The sequence below is a fragment of the Hoplias malabaricus genome, chromosome 15, assembly GCF_029633855.1.
Source record: "Hoplias malabaricus isolate fHopMal1 chromosome 15, fHopMal1.hap1, whole genome shotgun sequence".
In the NCBI taxonomy this organism is placed as follows: domain Eukaryota; kingdom Metazoa; phylum Chordata; class Actinopteri; order Characiformes; family Erythrinidae; genus Hoplias; species Hoplias malabaricus.
In genome coordinates this window covers 16,614,215-16,627,992 of record NC_089814.1, presented here as the reverse complement: position 1 = coordinate 16,627,992, position 13,778 = coordinate 16,614,215, and the positions used below count along the sequence as shown (strand labels likewise).

Sequence of the window (13,778 nt, the reverse complement as noted above, 5' to 3'; positions counted from 1 at the left end):
AATTAGACTCTACTAAGTTAGACACTGCGAGGTCAAATGAGGAAAGTAATTCGTTTTTAAAAAAATCAAACTTTCCTAAAATTTTTTCATTGATTTTCACAGCTTTTACTACCACAATTTAGTTTAGGCTAATTACCAAAACAAGATGGTATCCTGCTAATCAAGACTACTTCAAATATTTATCAAATAAATAAATCTGTGTGTGTGTGTGTGTATGTGTGTGTATATATATATATATATATATATGGGAACAGCTCTTCTGTTCTGTGCTTTAAATGTAGACTTTTAGTTTAGCAAGCACATTTTCCAGAGAAAAGCACAAAATTTAAAATGGGAGGCTCTGAAAATATAAACTGCATATGAGTCTAAAACATCACATCCAGTGCCAAGTGTTGGCCAGAGGGTCATAAAAGATTTTGATAATGGGGCATTGGGGTAGATTTTTATTTTTTTTTTTTTATTTGAAGCGGTGTTTGGGAATACATTTGGAATGAGACTGAGTGATGTAATTAACCCAAAACCAAATCAACAAGCAAACAATCAAAAACCGCAATCAAACAACCACAACAAATGTTTCAATATTTTGTTTAATGCCATTCCAGAAGAGCTGACCTGTTACTGAAAAAGGAGGCAGAGACTATATCATAGAATTCATTTATAGAAGAATCGTATATGAGCAGGTGTCAATAATGGCCATAAAGTGTATGCTTCTAATGTCACTGTTACATAGGTTACAGTTTTCAGTCCATAGGACTGTTATTTGCTTGTATACAAAGTGAGAAGAACAGCACCTAAAACACCTGGAGTTCTGCTGCTGGCACATGTATTTAGTTTTAACTGGTATTAAAATTTTACACAGATAGCAGTACTTTACTTGTTAATGGGTATGGTTTGGAGGCTGGTTGGCAGATGGATAGATAGCTAGTCAGCTAGGTGATCAAATGTATGGGAGAACATGGACACATTTGACCAGCTTACAGATGTACAATGTAACTTTCCTGTAATATCAACTTTACTGCTTAACTTCCACAACAGTGATAAACATCTTCACCAAAATAGGACCTGTGTTTGGGGAAATAATGTATCAGAATGTTTGATTAAGGTGTTGATTATGAGCTACTAAATATTTTAAATACAGAAATCCCATCTTCAACACCTTTAAACTTAGCTATTAAGTGAGAAGAAAAACACTGTCAGAAGTGACTAATTTGAATTGTTCTCACCCTCTGCCCTTGAATTAGTTTTTCATGCCCACCCTTCTGCTCTCACCAATTTGCTTAAAGCATACTGAAGTGGTAAAAGGTAACTGCTGAAGTGCCAATAAGATGTTAATAATAATAGTGTGCATACAGCATAGAGGCTGTGCCACAGAAAACTGCTTGAGGTGTTCAGCCAAGTCCAACTGTTCACGTCAAATCAGAAATAAGCCATTTGTACAACCCCCACCCCTACCACAAAAAAAAAAAAAACAACATTTTATAAAATGGATTCTGTATTGTATTTTCTGGTAAGCACAAGATGAAGAATCAATGGTTTTGTAGTCCCTGATTGCACCAGTTTTTGTTTCATATAATGGGTTCCTCAACATGGGGGTTGTGATGTTTGAAGTAGGTTTAGTACATAATCTCTAATACAGCCAGGCAAATAGGTTTAAGTATAATGATGGTTTCATAATGTGAAGAAGGTGAAGATGGTTTCATAATTGCTCCGTTAAGAACATTTTCATGTTAAAAGTGGGATCTTTATAAGACTAGTATCAGCAATCCCACTACAATAATTCTAGGTCTTTATACTTTAAAATAGTGCCATTTTCATGTGGTTTAAAAATCATATACACATCTGATACGTGACTTGAATGAGAACAGCTTTTCCCAACACACTTAACTGCACCTGTGCATATCACTTTCATCATTATCATCATGATCATCAATTATCTGTTCCTCAATGAATCACTTCACATCTCAGTCTCGTCACTAATTAGTAATGAGAAGTTTGATTCAAGTCACAGAACCTTTTCACTGGAACTTTTTATTTAAATGAATCGGCTGATCACCAACATAACTCCTGACTTCTCTCATATCCATCAGGATAGCTGTGCCAGAAGTATGTAGGAAATAAAAGCAAAACTATCAAACTAGCTTTCTTTTCCTTCTCAACCTGGTCATGTTGAGCTGAGGAGCTGTTTGTGGACCCCCAGAGAAAACAATCTGTTCATTGTGTTGCTTCTACTACCACTGATATTGGTTGTTCCCAACACACTGGGATCATTTGAATGATGTTCCTAATATGGGTGTGTGTATGTGTATCATTTCAGGAAACGTGTGAAAGTTTATTCACATTACAGATGTATTTGGTTATTTTCAACACAGATATGAACTGTAACAAAAGATGGATCCAATCTGAGCAAAAAAAGTCTGCATAGACTAAGCTTTAAAGGGAATGTGTGGAAACAATCCTCTCACTTATGGAGCAGGAAAACCGTTTTTTTTTCCCTTCACATCTCCTTTAATGAGTACACAGCATATACATGTGTCACTGCTACAGCCTTCTACAACACCATTGTAACTATTTACTAACACTGATTTGTAATGTCTGAAGCATCAGCAGGGCTCTTCTCTATTTTCAGTGTTTTGCTTCACTAGATAGAAACAGAGCAGCTTGGCCAGGTTTCAGACTGGTCTCTAGCCCATGGCTGATTGGTGGCTGAGGTTTCTCTAACCTGCCACATCTTGGCTTCTCTCTAGCTTCCCTTTAGGTTGCTAGTGGCACAGCTTGCGGCAGCCTTCAGCTAAGGACCATAGGGACAAGTGCTTAGCATTAGCATGTTGGGCCATCTGCCACTCAGGATGGGGTAAGTTCAGCCACTACCTTAATGAAGAATGATGCATTCTCGGCTTTGAATTCTAGAGCTGTCCAGTGAAAGCATTAATATTATCCAATAATTTTTAAATTTGCTTACTGTTTATGTTTATTTTCTTCTTGTTTAAGTGTTTGGATAGTCATGTTTCACCACAATATACAAAATACATGACGTAATAGTGATTATTAGAACTAGGCACCTAGACGAAGTCCTGATAAACATGATACATTTCCCTGTGTGGGTTAGTCCTAGTTAATGTCCTGGTTCAGAGCCTGGATACATTTGCAGAATCAAGGTCATCCTCATCCTCTGTGTTTGCCTTTAAAAGAGCAAAAGGGTTTCCATGACCGCAACAAAGAAAAGACACCTCTGTTGGGAAAGCTGAGGTCCTTCATGATATTCCTGGCCTTGGCCGAGCACTGCTTGTTGTAGATGCACCGTCTGTGAACTCAGCCGACCTGTCCTGCTTAGTGCTGTTCCCAAACCTTGCTGTGATGAAGATGATTTTGATGGTCCTGGTGTAGAAGTTCCACAGCACCTTGGAAAGGCAGTCTGAAGGCATCTGATGTGGCAGAGATGCTAATGATTCTTCTTAACCTCGTCCTGCGAGATGTAAACTTCAAGATACTGAAACTGTCCACTCTTTCCACCACATCCCTATTGAGATCCACAGAGAAGTAGCTGTTTTCTGGCCTCTTGGTGTCTGTAGTTCTCTGTAAGCTCATTTATCTTGCTGATGTTAAGGAGGAGACCATTATCTTGGCACCATTCCTCCAAATGTTTAATCTTCTCAAATTAGGCTCTCTAACCATCATTAAAAGTGATCAGACCCACCACAACAGTGTCACCTGCAAACTTGACAATTGTGATAAAGCAGGAAGAGACCAAGCAGAGAAGAATACATTGAGTAATTCAAGGGGCTCAGGATACAACCCTGGGGTGTTGACATTGTCAAGATGAGACATATGCTTACTTCCCTTAATTAAATTGATTTCATGAATAGTTACATTTTTTTCCCATATTTCAAATAATACAAGAAGCACTGCAGTGCATGCCAAATCTGCAACTTTAATGTTATTAATCTCCTAATTCCACAGAGTTATTTCTACTATCTCCAGTTAAAGGATTGCTGATTCTCTTCCTAGGGCTTGCAACTCACAAGGTTGTGAAATGACACTATTCTGATGCATCTTTGATTAGGTTAATCCATAAAATCCCTTACAGCAGTAATAACTCCATGTCATTACAAGCTAAAGAAAGCAGCATTGCTGGAAGCTGAGCACACCGAGAGCAGAGAAAGTGTCTAACTTGTGAAGGTGGCTGCAGTACCAGCTTAGAATTTTACATCATCGCCTTATAAATATTACATGATTATTAGCTTAAGGGGCACCAAAGCACCCACATTTGGAGTAGCAGCTTGTCAAAAGAAGTCCACCATCTTAGAACACCAAGTCACCTTAAACAACAAACTACTGCTCATTAATCAGCTTTTAGGTTCAGAATAACAATCAGAGTTTATTGAAATTTGCAAATACATTCCTATAATATTAATTAAATTATTTAAGGATTGCAAATTCTCTCCCCTCCATTTTGTGGGAATTAATCGAAAAGGTTAATTGGACTGAAAGGCAATATTGTTCAAATGGATGTCACTTTAACTTAAATGTACATTTCTTCATTTGATTTTCATTTTTAAATTAAATCTACGTCAAATCTCCATACTCCAGACAACAAATACACACAAATACTCCTCCAGTGTCACATGCAAAGAATAAGTCACACAATTACATCCTCTGCTAACTTTAGTGAGAGAATTTTTAGTAGGTCACAACCTAGTGGTATCAATACTGGCAATGTCCCCTAATAACTCCATGTCCCCATTTATGCTTCTACTTACATAATATTACACCCATAATTCCCTGGTAGCCAAGTGTCTGGGGAATGTAAAAATGTCGGTGATGAAACTATTAGCGGAGGAATTCTCAAAAAGTCTTCATAATTAACACCAAGCCGTTGGGACCCGCTACATTCTTAGTTTGTATAATGATGGTCTGGCATGAGAGGGATACCTCAGACCACAATACACAGTATCTCTTGTTGAGCAAGAGAATAATACTCTGAAATTTGCCAATTTCTCATGGCTGCTATGAAAGTAGTGCTATGAACCAGCAGGTCATCAAGACAGGCAGAGGGAAGAATATTGCTGCAGGCCTTTTCCATCAGCCTTTCAAATGATGATGGGCTATTACCCAGCATGACACAAAATTTCCATAGCCCATGGTTGCATCTGCCTAAACAATGTCATCCACAGACTCTACCATCCTGAGAATGGCCATCCACATCCAAACCAATTTCACCTGGTTCAACTCTTCAGATTTTAACAGCATATATTGGCAAGTTCCCCTGGGGTACACAATAAACACACTAGCAAGCAAAGCATTTACAGTCAGTATGACCACAGCACTTCTCAGTCAATTAGAAATGGCTAGAGGAAGAGCTCTCAGTGTGAACATGGCAGCCTAGAGTTACATTACAATCAGAAAATATTCAGGAACAAGCCAAGTCAGTATTATGTGGGCCAGAGTACATAGCAGAGAATCCTACATTACGTAAGAGACTACCTATTTCCTTTCACTGAGCTTCGACGTTAAAAAGCTGTTTTCTTTTCTTTTCTCCCAAGGCAGCTTTTGCTGTCTGAAATAAAGCTGTATAATTTTAGACACAGTCTCTCAGGACATATTAAAGTTTTTAGCTTTTCTCTGATCATCACCACTGCAATTTGTACACCCAAGCAATAATGGGCTCTGGGCTAGTAAGCCTTTTTATTATAGGCTAGTCTGCTTTAGAAACTCCAAAATATTGGTATTGCAAAAAAAGATTTAGTAGATTAAAAAAACACAACGTTTGTCAGTTTTCAATTATAGTTAGCCTTCATACAGTGCTGCAAACAGATTAGGAAGTTGTGTAGGGTGTAATAAGGTATAGTTTTACCAATCAGCACATTTCTAAATAATCCTGGGATGGCTTCTCATGGCCATAATAAAGAGTTGGCCTTTCATCAGGGATTATGTTCAATTTCTTCCATTTAGGTGGCATCTAAAATGAGAGAAACTAACTTTAGTCCAATAAAACCATTTGGATGGTTTAGAAAGACAGATGGGAAAAGTTCGATTATGTTAAATGATAAGGAAAACAAAGCTGTTTCTTTTGAGTATGACATCCATTAAATAAGAACAAAATAAAAATATATGTAAACAGGTGATAGAAACATTTGTGCATCCAAAGGGTGTAGTATAGAGGGTAACTGTCAAAGTCAGGGAGAGTTGGGATAACAAACAAATCTAAAAAATAGGCAGGACCATTGATCTACTTTTAATATAAACAGGCCATATATGAAACAAAATGCAAACATCAAACATGGAACAGAACTGAGAAATGAAGCAAAACATTAGAGGCTGATAAAGAAGAAGGGAAAAATTAGATCAGGATTCCAAAATTACATTGGAGAAAAGTGAGAAAATACAAAGTGTCAGGTAGGTTAGGAGTAAGATTTCTGACAAGAGGAAAAACAGAATGAAACAGTAGGAACGGCTTTCTCACTGGAAGTGAATGTGGAATAAGGATCAATTGGGAAAGTGTGTGCGTGTGTGTGTTCTGTGCCAGGAAAGAGAGAGACCCTGGATGATTTCATTACCTCTAAATATGGATTGTGATTTGGAGCATATTTCATTAGGAGAAAAATGTCAATCTCACTTAGAGCCAAGCACTCGCTGGTGAGCTTCTGCTGGAGGAGAGTGAGGGGAGATGGAGAGGAAACGATGTTCATTTCAACACACTTCTGTAAATGGGAAATTTTCAATTTCGTTTCAGAGGGAGGCAGAAATGCACTGTTTGGGCAAGGTGATGGTTTGCTATAACCACCAAATGGAAGCCTCCAGAAATATATTACCCCAGGACACAGAATGTGGGTTGTGTAAGAGCCTGTCGAGCTTTGGGTAATCTGTACAGATGCTTAAGTATATACAGACAACTATGTAGAGCAAGAAAATGAACAAGGTTTACAAGTGGAATGACTGGAAATATTCTGGCTATGTGAAAACCTTGCAGATTCTGTTCCTCAAAAATAAATAATTAAATAAATAAATAAATACATACTTTTAAAAAGTGAGGTTAGGGACTAAACCTTCACAATAACTACACAAAACAGTAAATAAATAACTGATGTGAATAAATCCATCAGTTGCTGATATATGCTAAAATTTAAATAAATAAAAATACATATAATCATGACAGGTATATGAAAAATGGGGGCAAAAAAAAGATAAATTTATATATAATTTGTTTATTTATCAGATTAAAAACAAACCAGATGTAGCTTATGAAACAGGTGTTTGTAAATCTCTGTTGATGTTTTTTGCTATAAGCAGTGCATTCTGGTTCATGAGCTCAAAACATTAGGTTATTTTTACACATTCAGTGTGGCCCATTTGCTACTGACAGCAACAAACTTTTACCAAGGGTTAAGAAGCTTGCTTCTACTTTTTTTGCAAATTCAGCGGTTCAGTGTAACAAAAGGGGAGACATTTTAAAACAAAGCTTCCCTAAAGCAAAGAGAAGGCAGTTTGTTTGTTTAGCTCTGCAGAGAATAATTAGAACACTGAGGATTTCAAACTGATACTAAATTAAGTGCTTATAAGCAGAAAAAGCTCAGACAAACAGTGTTGCTTTATTACAGCTACAATTTGATACTTGTTTATCTTAATTTGCAATCACTGATTCGTGTACAAGAATTAGCCTAGTTAGGTAACACTGTATTCAGCTAATCATTAGCTAAGTTAGCGTGTAGCTGGCATTGGTAGCTTTTGCTTTGATAGAGTCTGTATTTAGTCCTGAGTCCTGATAATTCATGCTGCTTGGTACCTGGTTAGTACCTCCTATTAGAATTATATGAATTTCCCCAATTTGCAGAAACTCTTTTCATTAAGTCTTAACATGGCAGTGGTGGGCTCTTGGGGAATCCAATTCTCCACAGAGGGGTTACAAAACCCCCAGATCAGCATCTGTCTCTCCCCAGGTGAAATTATTTTAGAATGAGCCCAGAATTTAGATAGGTGCTCTAGAGCTGTGATCTTCCTTCTTCCCATAGAGAACCCAAGATTTAAAAAATAAATAAATAAATAATGAAAAAAAAAATTGTTCTCCTTCAGCCACTCTGTTAAACACAGTTTTAGTTCCTATGGGTTTTCACATGAGGAGTAGCCAAGATTCTTTCTCCCTTGCAGAAAGTAGCACAGTACTATTCTCTCCCAATTTTCCTCAGAGAAAAATAAGAGATTTCTCACAGAACTAACTACGATGTAAGCAAGTTTTTAAGCAAAGTTGCAGGCTAGCATAGTCATCATATTTACAACAAGGCCTGTAGCCTCCGCTGTGTACCAGGGTGACATTATAATCTCAGCTCAATTATATGTTCCCATGAGTCATACACTGTATATTGACTGAATACAGCTCAGCAAACTATCTACAAATCCCTTCAACAAAAGCCTGGCATATTATTAATGTATTGTAAAAATATGGAACGAGCAGTGATTTCATATTTAGCATAAATTATCCTTTCACATATTCCTTTAGGCAGACTACCTCAGTTCTAGGTCATCTTCCATTTTTTGGCAGTCTTCCCCAACTTCCCTCCCCTCCACCTGCATCCCTTCATTCCAGCAGCACCTGGTGTCATTATGCTGCTCTCACGCCTTGGGAGAGCGAGATGAAAACAGCAGAGAACAGCAGCAGCACAGTTCAAACTCATCTTTCACCCAGTGCACCGGAGATATCAATATTGCACCAGAATAGACCCAAACAGACTCAAAATGTATAAAACTTTCACAAGTCATTTGGTTTCTTCCAACAGAGTTCAAAATCTGGCATTTTTCCTATGAAACCATTCCCCATAAATAAAAAGAAACAAGGAAATGGGAAAACTGCTTTGGCAGCTGGAGCCCAGTAATCCAAAAATTTCCACATTTTCCATTACCCTTTTCACTTTAAATGTCATTCGCCTTGTCATTAAACTCCGCATGAGGCCACTTTGGCCTTTCAAAGCATGCCGACACATTGAGGCATTATCAAATGTCTGCAATAGGAACAGCAAATGTAGGAGAAATCCTTTGTTATCAAACAGTAAAGCGAACAGCCTCTTGCTCAGGAAACGGCAGGAGTGATAAGAGTAGTACAAAGGAGGAAAGGCAAAACTCAGGTGTGATCGCTGGAGGCAGCTCAAGGGCAGACAGGGGTTTGGAGGTCACACGTGTGTAATTAATAAAGCGTCTAGGCAACCGCATACAGAAGAACGCTGCAGGCAAGCCAGCACAGCGTCCAGCTGACCCAGGCTTGAACTACTCAAAACGACTGTGTGTAGGTGTGTATGTGTGAGTGCGCTGGATGAGAAAGTGCCAGCAAACGGTATATCTGCCAGGGGTATTGAATTCCTTTTCTTGTTGGATTTAATTGTGTTACACTTTTCAGCAACATCGTTATCTCAACGTGTGGGAAGATTTAGTGCCCCATGAGCCATTACTACTGACAGCAGAGTGGAAAAGCCCTTAGGAGGAAACTCAGGGACCAATGACAGACCAAGCTTAGTGTCCAGATTGTGCCTCTGGACAAACAACTCTCAGGAATTTATAGATATTATATACAGACTGTGTCGACTTCCTCTGGGTGTCATTCTTGGGAACATGGCTATGAACAGCTGAACAGCACCAACATTGAATAAGTAAACACAAGAGGGATAAAGGGGCCTTTTGGCTCCTCTCTGAAGTATGGTTGAGCTGAGCTGTCTCATTAGCTCTAACAAGGCTGTTAAGTCTTGCTGTATAACCAAGTATACCCACAGCATCCACCATTTTAGAAACAATTCAGGGAGACTGACAGTAGAAAGTGGGTACCACCCTGGAGCACCCCTCCACACTTTGAGCATGCACGGGCGACAAGGTTCTTGTCTCCACACGTGCCACTACACTGCTCTGTGTAATGTCGTTCCTTTGGCTGAGTGTTGGCTCCTCTCCAGCAACGCTCTGTAAACTGGCTGTGTTGCTGCTGTTGCTGCTGCTGGAATACCAATGCAGCACGGGCTGAAGCCTCACACCTCCTTAGCGCTTTGCTGCACATGTCCAGAAGAGCCAGAGCCAGTGGCGCGACAGTGTGGCAAGAGCAACAGTACAGCGGATAACAAGCCAGTTCACACACAGCTCCAGTGGGAGGAAAGCAGAAGGCATGGAACACTGCATACGTAGGCATCCGTTTAGAGATTTAAGCCAATAGTGACATGCTGACTGGCCACACTCTTGGCTTGACCAAAAGCACCAATTTCTACTACACAACGAAAACCCATGCACGCAAGATCAATAGACGTGGGCTGTTTACTGGTAGCATTAGCCAGAACAGGGCTCTCTCATGAGGGTGGATATTACTGTGTGTGAATACGAATCCAGTACTGATGCTAGCACATGAGTATATTGAATATGCAAAGTATGTGCGCCTCACTACAATCTGATGCCCTTCATTCCATTCGAGCTCTGGGAATGGATGGAAAATAAGTGAAAAGTTTAAAAGCATTCTTTCAAACTCCTGCTTCAAACGATGCAGAAAAGGGATCTTCCAAGAATGTCAAGTGACAACACTATTAATCAAATGTAAATCAAGTTAATCAAGGTTGTTTGCTGGTTCTATGCCATTGCTCTGCTACATCTTAAGTTGATGAAATATTAAGTAACTCTTCATTTATTCAGTTCTCCCCATGGTCACTTGTGCATACATATTTTTAATTTTAAAACATTGCTGTATTAAATTTCACAGACTTAAAACTCTGTCGGCTCATAAACCTCTGCGTGAGCCCTTAAATGTTTTAAACTATGGGCATAGGTTATGCTTAAAAATATAATCATGTCTCCGTGAAGATAAAATGGAGTAAAACAGACAGGCAGGCCTGAGTAAACGCACAGTTGTCAGCCCCAGTCCTTACTCAATGATGAGTCTGTCAAACAAAATAAAGACGACAAGCAAATCTCAGCAACCATCTGCCTGAGAAAACAATATTCTCATTTTCCACCTAATAAAGATTGAGACCAGACTCTTTGGCAGATTGTGAGTTTGTATCATCATCAGTTTGTATCACCACAGTTACATCATGTGAACAAAGTAGAATACCGCAATGAAATGGAATGCTTTGGAGCAGCAATACCAAATATTTGCTGGAAGGGAATAAAATACCCTGGTCTTAAGCTATCTAACAGAGGAACCTCATTCTATAGAGTGATGGAGCACTATCCAGTTCCTCTGGAATGAGTTACTGTGCTGTGATACAAAAAAATAATCACTCAACATCAGTACCTATCCTGACCTCAAATCCTCACAAAAATGGTTTGTAAACATCTTACCAACACATTCTCAGAAAAGCAGGGGTTATTAATTCCCAACTACCAAGAATAAACGTAATGTCAGAAGTGTTGGAAGAGCATGTGTTCACAAATGTGTGGCTATATAAATGTAAATTTGATTAGCCTTGGAACATATTAAAAACACAGTAGTGCAGCCTAGAGAGGAAATTACTGAAGACCGGCATGAGTCCTTTTTTCAGTCCTGTGAATGACTCAGTTCCACCCACGCAAACTCAAATGGACCATCTATGGCTGGTACAAACGCTCATGGCACAAAGTAAAAAAATAAATAAATAAACATATAAATTATAAAAGGGGATTGAATGTGTATTAAGGCACACTGCAGTCTTCTGGATTATCACTGCTGCTGAGGCAATCATTGCATTGCGGTAATGATTAAACAAACTATGCAAAGAGATTTTTACAAATGACGGGAAAACAATTACAGTGGGTAAACACTTTGACACAGCACAGATAGCACAGCAGATGAAGGCCTGAGGGGCACCGAGGACATGCTCTCACAAACGGCATCTTTTCTGGCACACTGTCAGAACTACTCCGACTGGTGTCAGTTATACGGGCCGTCTTTTAAAAAAGGTGTTATCTTTGCAAGCAAAATCATATGTTTCTCCAGCAATACGCATCACTGAGTGCGAGTTATCTCATTCCAAACAAATCAATCACATGCCGTTAAGCGAACCAAAAGCATGGATTTTGAAAGCAAGCATTGAACATAGACGGTAGGATGAATAAGCTTGCTCTAAAGCCAAGAAAACAAAATCCTTTATTCTGGACATTGTTCATGTTTAATGGCAAACCGAGAAACAACACTTCTATAAATCCACATTACTTTAAATACAAACAGTGATTTTTACCATGACTACATTCATCAAGATAATTATGGTTATTGTGATGAGGATTCTGCTGATGAGGAGGACAAAGCTGATTTGCATTATGTTCTCTCAGTGCACGAGAGAGTTTTCCAGCTGATACTTGGTGTTAATGATCAAAACCCACGCGTGTGCGCACACACTTAGCAGATGGAACAATCCCTGCCAACAGCAAAAACAGCCAGTCATCTTTTCATAGCCAAGGCTTAATAAAGGTTCAATAATGTGGATGGAGTCTACGCTGTGAAACAGAGCTTGAGGGGAAACGTTACAGGTAGCAGTGGCAAGATGGTGCTTTAAATATAGACCCGGATAAGTACTGCTGTGACATACACAGCGCACACTGCTACTGCCTCTGTCAGTCTCACGCGCACACACACATATCCATCAGATGAAGGACAGCTTTGTAGTACACCACAATATTCACCCTTAGAGGGTCTACATTTATTTACTCTGATATTTCACACGGACTCTTATAGTTTTATTAAACCTTTCACAACAATATATGAACCACCCTGTTCTCACTCCCTATCAAATATTTCAGAGAAAGCAGAGAGGGAAAAAAGAGGGAGGGGTGAGAGAGAACTCTCACTTCCCCCCCACTGGCTGATTTTCATATCAGACGCATCAGGGTCTGCTGTTCCACTTCTGTCTCCTTGCGCTCGTGTCGTGTGTAACATTTTCAGGCTTAACCCAAAAACCCAAGAGGACTTGGACTGGAGTCTTGCACTTACCAATAAAAAAAATAAATAAGAGGTGTGTCATGCCTTTATTTCTCTCTCTGCTCCCCATGGTTTGTATCTTTGTTTGTGTGTGTGTGTGTGTGTGTGTGTGTCTCTAAGCTCCTGTACCAAACTCGATAAAAAGATTTACCCTACGCCTCGGCCATCTGGGCATCCATTGATCTGTCAATATATATATATTGAATTTTACATTCAATATAAAATTCAGGCAAAGTGCCCATTTGAGTGCTGCAGTCAACACCTCCCAGAGCACATCGTTCAACCTCGCTGCTCGTTCACCTCTTTTTCTTTGTGCATCGTAAACATTCCCTCTAACCATTTCGTTGTCACTCAGCTTGACTAAGATTTTCTCTTGATAAATCTATCTGCAGGATCCATTTGATGCCTGCCCAGTCCCCACTCCCTGCCACTCCATCTCCCTCCCTCACTCTACAATTCTATCTCTCAAAAGGCATCTTTCCATCCCCCCTACCATGTGCATGAATTTCACCCAACACCACAGGACACCAATGTCTGCCTTTGAAGCCTGGCCGATAGCAGCTTTGTACAGGTGGGAAACATTTTATCTGGGTGGTGTTGATATAGTCCGCCCAGTCCAGGAACTGATATTTCAAGCAGATAAAACGTGATTTTAAAAGTGGTCAGTCAGGAAGAGCATGGGGTTGGAGTGTGGAGCTGTTGCGCAAACTGAACACAGATAATTGGGTGGGTAGTACTTTGATAGGAGCCAAGGGCCTGTGGAGAAGGTGCACTAAATATAGAATAGCCAAAAGCTCCCCATCAGGAAGAGTCCAAGACCCTGGATAACCCTCAACACTTGCATATCTCTGCCAGGATGTTTGGGCAGATT

General features: G+C 39.5%; 1 protein-coding gene across 2 annotated transcripts in view; it reads right to left on the bottom strand.

The window, feature by feature from the left end:
* Window positions 1–13,778, bottom strand: part of pcxa (pyruvate carboxylase a) — a 172,607-nt gene that overhangs the window by 96,410 nt on the left and 62,419 nt on the right. The window lies entirely within an intron of this gene.